We start from the raw sequence: 16218 nt of genomic DNA, 5'->3' as shown, positions 1-16218 counted from the left end.
TCGTTCAGTTGTTAAATAATATAATCTACCTTTGGTACATTGAATAGTAGCTGAAAATGCAAGCTACAATACAAAGCTACCTTAATTATTATACAAAGGGAACGATGTATAAAAAGGAAGAAATAATTGGGTAGGCATATACAAAATCAAACAAACTGAAATAACCTTTGCAGCCTTTATATACTCAAAATGATCTCTTAATTTTGTGTCCCAAAACGAGTAAATACTATAGATTACTTTAGGTCTGGAGATTTTTAAGTACATTACTTGCATAGTAAGCTAAAAGAACTAGCCCACAGATCATCTTCAGCAAAACAATGTTCTTTATTAGTTGCTAAATGTCTTAAATTACTTTACTGCCCCAGACGGCACTATACAAAACCTAAATGGAACTTGATCACCTATCAGAATTAACTACTCATTAAACAAACACTTAACTTGCATCAAATTGCAGCACAAACCTGCTCCTTCCCCCCCCCCCCCGTTGCTTCCTGGGACGTTGCCTTTCCCAGTTCTGCAGTCGTTACCTGAGGGAGCCTTTCGTCATCTTTAGTTACACTGATGTTAATGTAATGTTTCCTCACTTATCAAGAAACAAGCTTTGTCTTGGATACAACCTAACAGACTTCACCAACTGTTCTCTCATTGGTGCAATCAGACGACTTTTGGGATGGGGGTGCAAACAACCTGGCACCTATTGGCCAGTTTAGGCTGCTATGCACATGCCCCTCCCTTCTGGATCCCTAGGCATGGTACTGAGTCATTCTGTTTTGTGTGGTAGGGGAGTAGCAGGGGGCTGCAGTGGGAAAAGCAGGCAGCATCTGCTCACTGTTGTTCTCTTTCTGTTCCTCGTTCTCTGTCATGACACAATCCTCTCCGTGCTTGCCAATCATTGTCCCAGCCCCAGACCATATTAAGAAAGATGTTTTCCCACTGGTTGGTGACATCTAATTCGGAGAGAAGAGAAACAAAGCTCCGAGGCATGAGAGGGATTGCCAGTGGAGGACAGGACAGTTATCTTCCAACTCAAGGACTGGTGTGTAGCCCTTTAACTCGGCTATGAGAAAAAGCCCTTAGCAATAGTTGCCTAATTTGGCTATTCAAACTCTGGAAAACATAATGCCCCCATTACAATTCCGAAGGCAATTATACCAGTCCAAAAGAATGAAGTTCTATAATTAGCATTTCAAAAGTGTAAATGTGCAATTAATGTAATAATTAATCATATCACTGATGAATGGATGATTTGAGCTATAAGCAACAAGCTCACATTTTACGAGACTGAAGAAGCAACAACAGGCTTTAGATATGGACTTCAATTGAACGTTGTAGTGAAAGGATCCAATCTTTTGCATCCTGCTCTCATTTAATGTAATCAACATTCATGTTTTTTCAAACAAGGAATCCTCTTAAAGATGAGATATGCTATTTTGTATTTGTCTCAGAAGTATTTCCTCTTGGGGATGTTCTTTTATTAGAAAGAGAAATGACTGAAGGCAGGCAGGTGCATAATATTTTGTCATATTATTTTCACAGAAACATCGCAAAACGTGGTGGAAAGATAACAGATTCAAGATGTTGAACCACACTTCTGCTTCTTCTTAGACTTTGGCAAATGTTCAGCTGTGCCAGCCTTTCTACCCTGTAAGCAAATAAGATGTACATTGTACATCCCTAAATCTTGGGAGATGGTCCACTTGCAAAAAAATACACCCTTCCTTCCTTCCTTCCTTCCTTCCTTCCTTCCTTCCTTCCTTTCTTTCCACATTCTCTTGTGCATACGGAAGGCTATCACTGAAGGAGGATACAAAGCCAGGCAGAGCTATATCTCAGTTTATATACCGTAATTCTGAGGAATAAATTCAGTTACTAAACCAAGTTTATTAAACCTTCAGATCATTTCATTTTATTTGTTATTTTACTAGGCAACAAAAGACAAATAATAGATCGGGCCATCTCATTTTATGTCAATTTACATTATACAAGCAACAGAATTTGTAAGAGCATTGCTGAGGGCAGATTACATCACTATGAGTGGACTTCATAAGTCAAGCATTTGTAGTTACATTATGTTAAACATACACTTGCTTGCATAAAGTGTTTTGTCAGTAGTAGCATAAAAAATACAATATAGATCAGAAGGGACTCAATAAAGCACTAACAGAGAGCCAGTTTGGTTTAAGGGTTAAGAAACAGGCTAGAAATCAGAAGACTGTGAATTGTAGTCCTGTCATAGGCACGAAAGCTGGCTGGGTTACCTAGGGTCAGTCTCTCAACCCAACTAACTTCACAGGCTTGTTGCTGTGGAGAAAATAAGAGTAGGAAGAAGTATTGGTGTATGTTCACCACCCTGTGTTATTTATTTAAAGATGATATTAAAAATATTAACATATCTGTACAGCCCTAGGTATATAAAACTGAGCCATTTAATGTTGGTAGAATGGCGATGCATTTTGTGTCAAAAAGAAAGAGTAGGCAGTACCAGGTGCTTCTTTTCTTTAGTTTCTTCTTTCTACATCATTTTTGGAAGTGAGGATTTGCATATGCTAGCAGCCAGTCAGTTATTTCTCACCAAGCAATGTTATTCATAGAAAGCCAGTTTGGTGTAGTGGTTAAGGCATCAGGCTGGAAATCAGGAGAGCATGAGTTACAGTCCTGCCTTAGGCACAAAACCAGCTGGGTGACTTTGGGCCAGTCAAATTCTTTCAGCCCTGAGAAAGAATCAGTTGGTACAGAAATATCAGTTGGTACAGGAAGAATCAGTTGGTACAGAAATATCAGTTGGTACAGGAAGAATCAGTTGGTACAGAAATATACAGCAATGTATACTATATATTCTGCAAGTCTAGGACTTAAATCAATAAGAGAAGGCAGCTGAATCATGAAATACTGAAGTTACAGAAAAGGAAAACGAAGTATCTGTGCAAAGAATAGAAGAGGGGCATTCTGGAGCCAGCAGGAATATTTTTCCCTACTTGTTGTACGAATGGGATGTGGTGGCTCAGTGGCTAAGATGTTGAGCCTGTCGATCAGAAAGGTCAGCAGTTCGGCAGTTCGAATCCCTAGCGCCGCGTAACAGAGTGAGCTCCTGTTACTTGTCCCAGCTTATGCCAACCTAGCAGTTCGAAAGCATGTAAAAAAACGCAAGTAGAAAAATTGGAACCACTTTGGTGGGAAGGTAACAGCATTCCGTGTGTCTTCAGCATTTAGTCATGCTGGCCATATGACCACAGAGACGTCTTTGGACAGCACTGGCTCTACGGCTTTGAAACGGAGATGAGCACTGCCCCCTACAGTTGGGAATGACTAGCACATAAGTGTGAGGGGAACATTTACCTTTATTATACGAAGAATGTCAGACTTCTTGTGGGTGAAGATGGCACACTTAAGGATGCTTGCTTGAAATTAGAGTTCAAAATTACGTGTGCAATTTGAAACTGTTCGCCACTGCTTATTTTACAGTTATATTTATATTCCACATTTTAACCAGAATCTCAAGATAGTGTATACAGCACCCCCAATTTTTCTAGCAATAACAAACCTGTGAATAAGATGGGGTAAAAGACAGCTATTAGTCCAATTTCATGCAATGAGTTTCTGTGGCTGAGGACTTTAATCCAGATATCTTCGCCATGTGGCTGAGGACCATTATACTACATTGATTCTCAATCAGTGCACTAAATGTCCAGTAATAACTAATTGAAAATCATTGGGGGGGGGGAGTATTCTGGTTAACTTTCCATAGATATATGTGATGAAGCATAGTTGTTTCGGTAGAACTAGGTATGTTTGGGCACATAGTCCATCTCAGATTTCTATTGCCAAGTAATACAGATTTCTTACAATAAAATTTCTATCAGTGGGAATTTGTACATCTTACTTGCCCCTGTTTAATGTCAGAAAATAATCAATTTAAGCTCAATGTATGATTTACTCCAGTTCTACTGAAACACATACAGTAATGACATTTGCAAAATGTACTCAGTCAACAGGCCTGTATTTTTAAAGCAATATTTCATGATTGAAGCTTTCATTACCATTCTTTTTAATACATTCAAGACAGAAATGTCTGAAGAATTTTACTGTCTGTATCATACTGGCAAAGATACTCCTTTTCTGCCCCTTGTTAAAATCATAATAGCTGGCTGTGAAAACAAAAGTAAAGACACAGAGCAGCTTCTTTCACTTGTGCCCCATTTTAGGCATTTGTTAGAGATACATGACAAACAACTAAACAGAAGTAGCAGCAGAATGGAGAAAACAAACACACCCTGACGGAAACCAGGCATGCCATTCAAAAGCCACCAACCTGAACTTAGTCCAGACTACACCGAATTTAAGAGCACAGCCATTTTATGTCTGCTCCCCCTCTGTGCATGCAATATTCTACTAGAACCAAATTCAGACATAGGCATTAATCCAGGCGCTAACATTTCCTCCAGGCCAACTATTTTCTCATTCCTTTTTTTGCACCTAACTGCATGAATAGAGCCCAGTCACATACCACTGAGTCAGATCAAAGTCCTGCATAGCAAAACTGCATACAAAACTGAGAATTGTGTTCACTCCAGTAGCATAAAGAAGCTATTTGAGTAGAACATGTACTGTCTTAGCATGACAGAAAATCAAAGTGCGAAGACAAGTATGTTAGTGAATAAAACTAGTTGGGGACTTTCTAGATAATAATACTGTTAAAGTAAAATGAATGTGAATGGCTTTCAATTTCTCACAAGGACCCATCAGATTCAAAAAGACTAACTATGCAATCCTAAAACATTTATTAGATCACCTATATTAAACACAGACAGAAATGCAGGATCCGATCTGGGTGGGTCACTGGAACCAGAGATTTAGTCTTCCAAATTTTCGGAGTCGTACTGGAGCCTATCCTCAGGGAACATCTCTCTAGAAGAATGTGCACTTTGGGCTATTCTATGTCTAGTATTTATGTGGTGCCTGCCTGTGTGTGGCTTTTTAGTTGTTGACTGAGTTGTTGATGGCTACCTATTAAGTTGTGACTATTGTTCTCTTGTGCTGCCAATTCTTGGATTCCTAAGTAATTGATAAGCTGGTGGTAAATCAGCACTCCCGTTGACTGACAAGGAGTCTGTTTCCAAGGCTTTAATCATTTGCCTGGCTATTTTTATCTCTGCTCAGCCAACAACCTTAGCAGCTGCAAAACAGAATGTATGTCCTTGTTCATTGCAATGTGAGGCTACCAATGATTTTGGGTCTCTTCGTCTGATTGCTTGCTTCTTGTAATGTGGTGGTTAGCTTCCTCCCCATCTGTCCTACACAGGGGCAATCCTTGCAGTGGATCCGATAGATTACATTAGAAGTATCTCCCATCTCCAAGTGGTCTTTGCAATGTATGATTTGTCCTTGTATGGTAGCCTCTGGGTGGTGTGCAATGCCCATTTGCAGATCTAGGAAGCTATGTTCTACTGCTTCCGAAATGTTTTTGATGTATGGTAGGTTGTGCCCTAGAGTTGGTCCTGTATCTTCTTTCTTCCTTTCTCTCCTATGCATGTTTCCTTCATTTGTGACAGATAGGAACTTCTAACTTCTGTCTTATCTAGATCTAATTACAGCTAACTATTTCTCAATATCTACAGTTTCACAGAGTTCAAATTGTTAGAAAAAAATGAGTTATCTTATTGGTACACTGAAGACAATTTGCTCCAAAATGATCTTAACTGTTTGATAAAGGTATTAAAAAACACTGGGAACAAGATGAAACCTTGATAATCATAGAGCAAAACTGCCATAAGATCAAGTAAAGTTCCTGAATACATTTTTTAAAATCTCCCACATTTGAAATTATCTGATCACTTTAGCCCCTAGTCAGCATAGCATGATACCATGATTTAAATATATCAAAAGCAGCTAAGTAACATCATCAAGCTTATCATCTTCCAACAGAGTTCACATTTCATTGTAATACCTCAGATGAAACCCCAAATAAATTGGAACTAGATAGCTGATTTTATTTGGAAGTGGCCAAGTTAAACTGAAACTATCCTCCTAAATACTTTGCTGAAAAAAGGGATGCTATGCCACTGAGTAATACCCTCAGAAATCAGTATTTGTTAGTTTGTTTGTTTGTTTGTATGTTTAGTGACTTTTTATGTCACTCATCTCACCCTGAAAAGAAACCATGAAATTAGTATGTGTTTCACTGATTGTAGAAAGACCTTAGACTGGGAATCATACCAAACTATGAAATGTGCTTAGAAAAATAGGGATTCCAGAACATCTCATTGTTCTTATCTAAAACCTATACAGATACGTATAGTCTGGATGGAACATTGCAAAACAGATTGGTTCCAGATTGGCAAGATAGTGACACAAGGTTTTATATTCTCTCCTTATTTATTTAACCTGCATGCTGAATATAGGTTGATGGAAACTAATTTTTAAAAAGTGGTTTTAAAATTGGAAGACGAAACATCAACATGCGATGTGAACAACACTATCCCATTTGCTGAAAATAAGAAAATCTGCAAGCTCTAACAATAAAAATTAAGGAGCACAGTGAAAAAAAACAGAACTATAAGTAAATATAAAGAAGACCATACGAATGACAATTATAGCAACCAGCTTTAGAATTGTCAATGAAACTACTGAAGCAGTAGACAGCTTTTGCCTTTTAAGATCAGCAATTAATAGGGAAAAAATCAGCAGTCAAGAAATACATGCAGATTAGCCCTTGGTAGAAGAGCCCTCTAGAAAAGTCTCTATTCTGGAAAGATAGGAGGAAAGAGAAGAGGATGACCAGCAGCAAGGTGGATAGGTTCAATGACAGTGAAGATGAATGCACCATTGGATGACTTGAAGGATCAGATTGGGGACAGATCATTCTGAAGAATTATCTATATGGTAGCTGAGACTTAACTACAACCTGAAGGGAAATAATCAGTCAATGCTATGCTTTTGAATGCTATGCGGTCTGGATTCAGCAAAGAGTTCAAAATAAGTTCTTCTTGTTCTTTCAAGGAGGCACAGACATTTTCTAAAAACAATCATTATCTTGATTTAAAACAGACAGTAGAAAAGAATTCAAGCTTGGTCAGAGCTCTCTAGCCACTTATCTACATCCTCAGGTAAGAACTGAAATGAATCTGATAATAACTGAGCCAGACAATAGCTAGCACCTCTGCATCTGTATGGTTCACCAAAGCTCTCTGTAGCCAGATGAGATACGAATACTCCTTGAAAAGTCATATAGCTATATGAGTATCCCAACTTCTTTTTCTTTCAGTCAATTTAGTCTCATTTGCTAACTGTATATGTGCACAAATTATTCCTACTTATATATGCAGATTATATCGGAGGTGGGTTGCTCCCGGTTCGGCCTTGATCAGGAGAACCGGTAGTACCCGTGGCGGGAGGCTCCGTCTAGACGCTTCTACGCATGCACAGAAGTGTTGTGCACAAGCATGCGAAGGAGCACAACAGAACCAGTAGTAAAAAAATTGGCAACTGGATTATATGTAAGTTAGCAACATGATCCTCATTCTTCAGCTCTACTCCATATCTCACTAGGTAATATGATTGCCCTCAAATAGTCATGCCTAATATTTTATTTATTTGTATCCTTCCTTTATTATTTTTACAAATAACTCAGAGTGGTGAATATAGCCATCATACCTTCTTCCTCCTATTTCTCCCACAACGACAACTCTGAGAGAGAGTGATCCACCCAAAGTCACCCAGCTGGCTTTCATGGCTAAGGCAGGACTAGAAGTCATGATCTCCGGCTTTCTAAGCTAGTGCCTTAACCCCTATCTTGCTGGACCACAGGGCAATAATTAATATTATATCAAATGTATGGTTTAATACAGTAATACTGACAAATAAACAGAACGATAGTCTTTTTGTGTGTTATGAGAAAAAGAACACGTCAGCTATAGTTCAGGGGTTTTCCTTTTTCTGCAAAAATCAAGTTTATTGGCATTGAACAAACTCATAGGGGACAGTCATTGTATTCCATTAGCTGAACTGTCATTTTAATCAAGGGAACACTAAAGCACATATAACTGAATATATATAGTACAGGCTGTCTGGGGAACATTTTGTTTAGAAACCGCAGGGGAAATACCAGAATATTGCACCAAAATTAACATCAGAATCTATATAATTAAATTCACAGCATTACCTTGTGCAAAATTACTCTCTCCCAACCTTTAACATTTTGTGTAGACAGGATGAACAATTGTTTTCTTAATTCATATTAATACCCATCAGTGGTGGGTTTCAAATTATTTTAGATCCTATTCTGTAGGTGTGGCCTGTTTTGTGGGAGTGGCTTGGTGGTCCTGTGACCGGGTGGGTGTGGCTTGGTGGTCATGTGACCGGGTGGGCTTGGCCAACTTGGGAAATGTGGTGAAACTCACTTAACGACGCTCTTGCTTAGCAACCAAAATTTTGGGCTCAATTGTGGTCATAAGTTCTCTTTCTTTTTCCTTCTTTCTCTTTCTTTCTCTCTCTTTCTCTCTCTTTCTCTCTCTTTCTCTCTCTTTCTCTTTCTATCTTTGTCTCTCTCTTTTTCCTCTCTCTCCCTCCATTCTTTCCTTCCTTTCTTTCTTGTGTGTATCTCTCCCACTTTCTTTCCCCCTTCCCTCCCTCCCTCCTTTCTTTATTTCTCTCTTTTTCTTTCTTTCTCTCTTTGTCTCTTTCTCTTTCTTTCTCTCTGCCTCTTTCTCTCTCTCTCTCTTTCTCTCTCTCTTTCTTTCTTTCTTTTTTTCTTTCTAAATCACTCTAAGGTTTGATGAAAGCAGTCACAAGTTTAGGGTGAATTAAGTCTTTCTCCAAAACCTAAACCAGGATTACAACAAAAACCTCTAGGTCAGCATCAAACTCAGATTTTGACTTTTATCCAGAGCCCACCTCACCAGCTTCAAAGGTTCGGGACAGACCAGGTCTCTCCAGCTTAGATTTCCCAAATAGCCCTGGCAATTAGAAAACCATGGATGTGTGCCACCTCTGAACCCTCAGCCACCCTTGATACTACAAGAGGATTTATTGATGCTCAACTATCATGGGCTTTGGGAGAGTGGCCATCACAGGGGTTGGAAGGCACGCAAGACTAGGAGGCATCAGAAAGGAAGGCTAGGATGAGGGAAGTCTATGGGGATTCTTGGTCATCCAGGATGTCCCAAAGATGCTTTTTTTTCCAAGAGGCAGCTGGGCTTTTTGTTTTTTCTTCGAAGACCTTTCACTTCTCCTCCAAGAAGCTTCTTCAGCTGCTCCAGAAGCTTCCTCAGAGCTGAAGAAGCTTCCTGGAGAAGAAGTGAAAGGTCTTCAAAGAAAACACCTTTGGGAGAAATGGATGAGGGTACCCGGTCCTAGCCTATGCCCCTCGTGTCCGGGCATCCATCCCAAGGAAGGACTCAACACGGCTTGAAAAAGGGCCCATGCCCCACAGCCAGCCAATCTGCAAAAGCGTGGAGGGGAGCATGGGGGGACGCGTGTGTCCTGTGTTCAAGACCAATCACGCCCAGGTTCCCCCAATGTAGTGTCCGGGTGAGGGATAAAAGTTGCAGGCATGGCGTGTCCCCCCCGCAAAAACACGTCCCCGCCTTTGCATCAGCCGGTTTCTTCAACCCTTGGTTGCGCTGCACTTTTGCAAAACAAGCCTGCCCTCAACCGAAAGCGGGTAGGCGGGCAGCCGCCATTGCTACTCATGTTGTTGCTGAGCTTCTGAAGAGCCATGCTCATGCTGGCAATCTGGAGGGCAGAGGGAAGAAGTTTCTCTTCTGCCTTATGACCTCCTCTCCTCCTTCTTTACCCAAACGAGATGCAGCTAGCGGAGAAAACCCCGCGGTGGCCCAGGACCAAGGTGCCCTATTTTAAAGTTGAGCCCCTTTTCTGTGCCAAGCAGGAAGGGAGCCTAAGCAAAGGAGGAGGTGGAGCGCAGGACAGAGGAAGGTAGAAACCCTAGTGAGGGCTGCCTGCCGCCAACTATAAGCCAGGTTGATCAGGGCGGCGTACTGCTGCAAGAAGCCACCCTCCTGCTGCTGGAGCTGCGTTGCTCTGTTGGGTTCCGGGGACTTCTGCCCCTCGTGCCGCACTTTGCAGCTGCCGGAGCCCCGCATGGACCTCTATGGGATGCTGGGCAACCTGGTTCTGGGAATCCCCCCCCCCCCAAAAAAAGACCGGCCACCCATCGCTCCGGTTCTTGTGGCTTTTTCTGGGGTTTCTTTTAAAAAACACCTCTCCAGACGATCTTGAAAACCTGCGAAGTTGCTTTGGGATGGGGGCAGACGAACAGCATTCCCCCCCCTCCCCAGGCACCTGCAGCCTCAGAATCTGCAGCAATTTGCACAGTAAAGGCAATTAAAAACTTCTCACACTTACGAGAAGATTTTCTTTACTGTGCAAAGGCTTGCTTCTTGCAGCAGCACGCTACCCTGATCAACCTGTCTTATGGCACCCTCTGCAGCCCGCTCTGTGTGGAGTTGGCGGCAGGCAGCCCTCGCTACGGTTTCCCCGTTACTCCTCCCAGCTCTCCTCCTCCTCTTTGCTTAAGCTCCCTGCTGGGTTCGGGGGCTTCTACCCCTCATGCCACGCTTTGCAAGCATGGTGAGGCGGGGAGAGAGGGGGGGGCGACAGGGGGGCAGGGGGAGTGAGCGGGGGGGCAGGCCAGGGGAGGGAGCATTCTGGTACGATGCCACCGGACCAAAAGGTACAGAAAGGCACGGTAAATTTCACCATCCGGTATGCCCATACTGGTGCGTACCGGGTGAAACCCACCCCTGATACCCATGATCTATTGGGTCATCCTTTCAGAGATATTTACTTACCTATCACTCTCACATCCCCATGTACAGTACCTATCCTGACACTTGCTGCACCTTCTTTGCACCAATGTGCACCCCTTTCCACCCTCCCCAACCCCCAAAAAATTATTCAAAAATTGTTGCACTATAATGCACCATTTTGGCTAATTGAAAGTTACAAACATACAGGACAATTTAGTGTCAAATAGATAGATAACTGCAATGCAAATCACAGCCAGTTATCACGTTGGGTCTGATCCAGTCCTCATCATCACCAACAGCCTAAGTTTCCATATAGTGTTGGCAGAGAAGCCTAGAGGATGCAGCTGAAGTTTGGGAAGGCAGTAAAAAAAAACATCTTAAAATATAATCTTACACATTTCTATTTGGAATTAATCCCTGGAGCTCACATCCAATTTAATGGGGATGGGACTGCAGCTTTAACCATCTGATTCCTGTAATGCCAATCAGATAAACACATCTCTAGGCAGGAAACTACAAAATGTACAAAAACAGCAAAACACGTACCAAATTTTAGTCATATATTGGGATCAACATATTTTGTACATGTCATTTAGTGCAGCAAATATATAATAAAAGTTTATATGGATAAATTGGATAATCCAAATCAAGAGACAATGTACATATTAAAACATATATTAATATAATTAGTTTTGGAGCTATGCATTCTCCCACCTTTGGCTTGTGAGAAGCCAGATTGTCCCAGGTTACAGTTGAAGGATTCCAATTGTTGGTGAGATATAATCTCAACATTCTTTATAACGGGTCATATAGTGAATGATTCAAACACATCTAGAAGGTAGGAGATTCTTCAGGCTGCCCTGCATTATTAGAATCATGTATAGATTAGCTGCCTTAAAACTACCTTTATTTGCATGTCATATCCATTTCTAGGTTTGCTAGTATAAACCAGAGCTCAGCCTCGATAACATTTGTAAGGACATTATTTGCTTTAGCATAAATTCATCCAGATGCTCAGGGCATCACTTAGTAGAAATTCATGCTTTGTAAGACTTTGTTACAGCAAATGAGTACAATGACTGTTAATCTTCCTAGAAAATTTCAAAAGACTTTCTAGTTCCTTTATATAGTTAATAAATTCTGTGCTAAAAGAAAAAAAAACAAGTTTCTAAGAAAGATTCTGTGTTAGCAATAAATTAATTTGTAAGAGAAAAATGAAACCTGCAAAAAATAACTGCTGGATAGAGAAAGAGCTTATGGGAAGGCAAGTTATAAGGACCCTCCCCCCCCAAGAACTCACGACCTGATTGTGGGCCCACGCACATACACACATGGTCTTATGACTTCATACAGGTGCTTGGCAAACAGCTCATTTTTATGACCAGTTGCAGCATTCCACAGTCACATGACTGCAATTCGCAATATTTCAACTGGTTTTCAAGGGAAAAACACCCATAGGAATGCACTGACTTGCTTTATGACTGGTGTGTTTGCTTTAGGATTGCTGTGTTTGTTTTATGACCACCACAAAAAAAGGTAATAAAATTGGGTTCCTCGACTTACAACCATCACAGAAAATCTGGGCTTCATTATTGTTGTAAGTTGAGGAATACCTGGGCTGATATATAAATATTGATACAATATACTAGTTCCAGATGTATTAGTTTTAACCCTTTCCTGACCTACTTTATAACTTAACTGATTGTAGACTCCATATTGAAGTTAGTCATAAACTGAAATAAAACAGGAGAATAGCATCTAAAAACAAAACATGGATTTCTCTTTGTATAACAGAACTTCATTCTCTCTTTTTTCTTTTGTTCTCCTTTACTTCATAATATTTCCTACATCTACTCTAGAGTATTGGTAAATACTCCAAAGTAAATCAGAAGAGGATATGAGGAAGGAGGGAGGGAAGGGGGGGTATTCTTTCAGCAGAGTCCCTTCTACTAACTGAAAGGTTACAACTGGATTTCCGCCTCAGCATTCTTATCTATATAAATAAAAATGTAATGTTTGTTTGTTCAAAATCTCAAATCTCCAAAAGTTCTTCACCGATTGCTTTGAAATTTTGACACAACGTTGCATTCGTCTATGCGCATGTTTTTATATACGTATATTATATAGATGTCACACCTGTGACAGGTTAAAACATGCTTTTTTGAAAAAACATGCTTTTTTGAAAACCAGCGCCATCTGCTGGACATAAAAGCAACACACGCTATACCATAGCGTTCATTTCTTGAGTATAGTATATTTGGAACAGTTCGGCCTCTCTCCAGCTTCGTCCTGACGGTCCCTTTATATGTGTGGCTGGGCTGCGGCTGCACCCTTTCCCCTTTCCGCCCCTCCTCCAATGAGCTTCGCCATTTCCACCAAGGGGAGCCGAAACCTTTCGGCCTCCCCCTCCCCTCTCTCTCCTCCCCTCCCGCCAGGCCTTTGCTGTCTGCGGCGGGGCGGCGCCTGCCCCATCCCTCGGCCGCCTCCTCCCACCCTTAAGCCGGCTTCCCCCCGCCCAGCCCAGTGGAACTCCAGAGGAGGGGGTGGCAGAGCATTTCCTCAGCCCGGCTGGCTGCGCACGCTCTCCATCCCCCTCACAGGGAGCCAGCTACGGCCTTGCTAAGGCGGCTCCGACGGGGCGGCAGCAGTGTCAGCCTGAGGCGCAGAGGGGCTTGGGCGGCCGCTGGGTGCCCCGTGAGGCGGCGACTGCAGCGTCGACAGCATCTCTGGATGGGGCTGCAGCTAGCGGGGGCTGCCTCGCGTCCGTGTCACCAGGGGCGGTTCCTTCCTCCTCCTGCTCCTCAGGGGACGCTGTCCGCCTCCTCTCGCCGCCACCACTGATGGAAGCCGGGCGAAGGGCGGCAGCTGCCTCCTCCTCCTCTCCTCCTCAGCTCGGCAAGGCCGGGGCCTGTGGGAGCGTCCTCCGTGGCGGCTCTTGCAGGGCTACCGTGGCTCATTTCCATGCGGGGGCCGCCTCTGCCGGGGGACTTGCGCTTTCTCTTTTCTTTCTTTTCCATTTAACCAGACTGGGCCACAGCAACGCGTGGCCGGGTACAGCTAGTTCCATTATAAAAAAGCTATGAAAAACTTACTAAGACCAGGTAACCTTTTAATATTGTTTATGGGGAACAGAAATCTTGCTCATTCTAAATCTGTGCACGCCTTCCATGAATCCCATAGATACTCTAAAATAAAAGTCCTTGTACACTAGCATACACGATATTTTAGTGTGACTGCAAATATTTGAATTAAATCTATATAAAGCAAGCAATAAGTTACGATTCTGATTGCAGGTCATAACAACATGGTATGGCACAAAAAGAAAAGTAAGAATAGTAATGAAAATAAATGTGACATGCATAAAAAGAATGCAAAATAGAAAGAAATTTAGTTGAACTAAACTAGTACAATTTAATTTCTGAGTTCTAAAAATAATTTCTGAGTTCAAAGAGAGCATTGCAAAAACAGTGACTGAATAAATGGAGTCAGGTCCACAAGAAGACCATTCAATACTCCTTTACAGGTAGTCCTCAACTTACCACCACAACTGAGCCTAAACTTTTTGTTGCTAAGCAAGACAGTTGTTAAGTTAATTTTGCCCATTTTATGACCTTTCCTGCCACAGTTGTTACATTAATAACACTGTTGTTAAGTGAATCTCACTTCACCATTGACTTTACCTGTCAGAATATCGCAAAAAGTGACCACATGACCCTGGGTCATTGCAGCCATAATAACTATGAGTCAGTTGCCAAGCATCTGAATTTTGATCACATGACCATTGGAATTCTGCAGCGGTCGTAAGTGTGAAAAACGATCATAAATCACTTTTTTCTGTGCTGTTGTAACTTTGAACAATCACTAAACAGTTATAAGTTGAGATCTACCTGAATTGGCCTCTCAAGTTTGTCAGTCATCAATGTGTTCATCCCAATTTCATCATAGATAGGGCACGAATGAACAATGTCCTTTCCACACAGAGGCAAAGGCTCTGTTTCACTGGGCATTTGCAAAATCTCATCTGAGATATGCTAAAATTTAAATATATAGCATATTCTGTAAGTAGAAAGATGTAAAAGCCTTCGTCAATGGAGTATGGTAATATTAAGCAAATACTGGAGGCAGTTCTGTTTCTGATAATGACATATTTGATTACTCTACCATAGTGATGTCTCTACTGGCATCCAATTGAAGAAGACAATCTCAAAATGTTTTCTTGTGAAAAAATGGAGAATACAGTTGTAGACATGAGACAAATATCTCGGCCATGTATTCCCATACTTCACATAACAGAATTGAACTAGGTGAGGTATAGTACCTTGGAAATGATAAATGGACTTAACAGAGAAGGAAAGTAACCCTTACTTCATCCTTAAATGAGCAGCAGGATACCCAAAAGATGGCCAACAATCTTCCTTAGGAAATTGTTCTGGACTAATTTCAGCTGCCTTGGATCTAGGATATTTTCATCTTTAGTAAAACTGTTTAGGAAACAAAATTGACAATTTTTGGATATTGGTGTTCTTGCATTTATTGTTATAATTTTAATTTCAATATTAATTTTAATCTCTTGGATGTAGGAGATTGTATCACATCTTAATTTCTTATGCTTTTGAATTGCTTAATTTGGACAATTGGTAAATACCGGAGATAAATAAATATAAATACAAAACTGATTTATACTAAGCCAGACCAATGGTATGTTTAATTCAGTATTGTTCATGCTGAACGACAGAGGCATTACAGGTGTTCAGAAAGGAGTTCCTAACTATTCTTGGAGATGCCAGGGATTGAAAATAGAGTTTTCTGCATCGAAAGCACATTTTCTGCCACTGAGCTACAATCCTCTGAAAATAGAGGATACATATACCCTTCACACAACAGCTCTCATAGCAGCTTTTAAACAAACCATAGTTTAAGGTACTCTGTGAATCCAATTCTCTTTACCTCAAAACTTCAGAATTAGTTTGCCATAGCCATTCTATGCCAAAACAACATTCAAAACAAAAAGTGAAATAGGGCAGGGATCCTGAATAATGTCAAAGAACACATCTGTGAGAACAGTGGGATCCAGGAGCATCATTTTTTTTACTTCTGCAGTGATGAATATGTATCAGATTTATACATAAATTGCTGGAATCCTTCAATGAATAGAACTAATGTTATATGAGAGGATGAGTTTAAAGTCATATACAGTACATGTTACCATCTGTGTTTATAGTGCAACTGTACAGTATTATTCAAACCATCTCAGTAGCATTGCACCTGCAGAAAAGGGAGATCTTTCTGTTTCAGCTTATTGTTTTAAGGAAAGTTTAACAACTTACATGTGTGCCTGTGCAGATGTGCAATAATACCGTATGGATTTAAGAATAAATCATGCTGCTTACAGAGGTGTAATTTCCAATTAAAAATACTTATTCAAAATAGTATTTTATTTGTAAACTGCCCATTT

General features: G+C 41.0%; 1 protein-coding gene across 2 annotated transcripts in view; it reads right to left on the bottom strand.

Moving 5' to 3' along the window:
- The window catches only part of PLCL1 (phospholipase C like 1 (inactive)), a 224669-nt gene that overhangs the window by 197899 nt on the left and 10552 nt on the right, over positions 1-16218 (bottom strand). Inside the window, exon 1 of one of the 2 annotated variants that reach the window (XM_081956723.1) lies at positions 528-603. The exons of the other annotated variant lie outside the window; for it this stretch is intronic. The gene's annotated coding sequence lies outside the window, so the exon portion shown is untranslated. Of the gene's footprint in view, positions 1-527; positions 604-16218 lie in introns of those variants that run through there. 2 annotated transcript variants of the gene reach the window in all.

This window comes from Natrix helvetica (assembly GCF_964273705.1).
Source record: "Natrix helvetica genome assembly, chromosome: 1".
Lineage (NCBI taxonomy): Eukaryota > Metazoa > Chordata > Lepidosauria > Squamata > Natricidae > Natrix > Natrix helvetica.
This window is presented reverse-complemented; position numbering and strand designations above follow the sequence as displayed.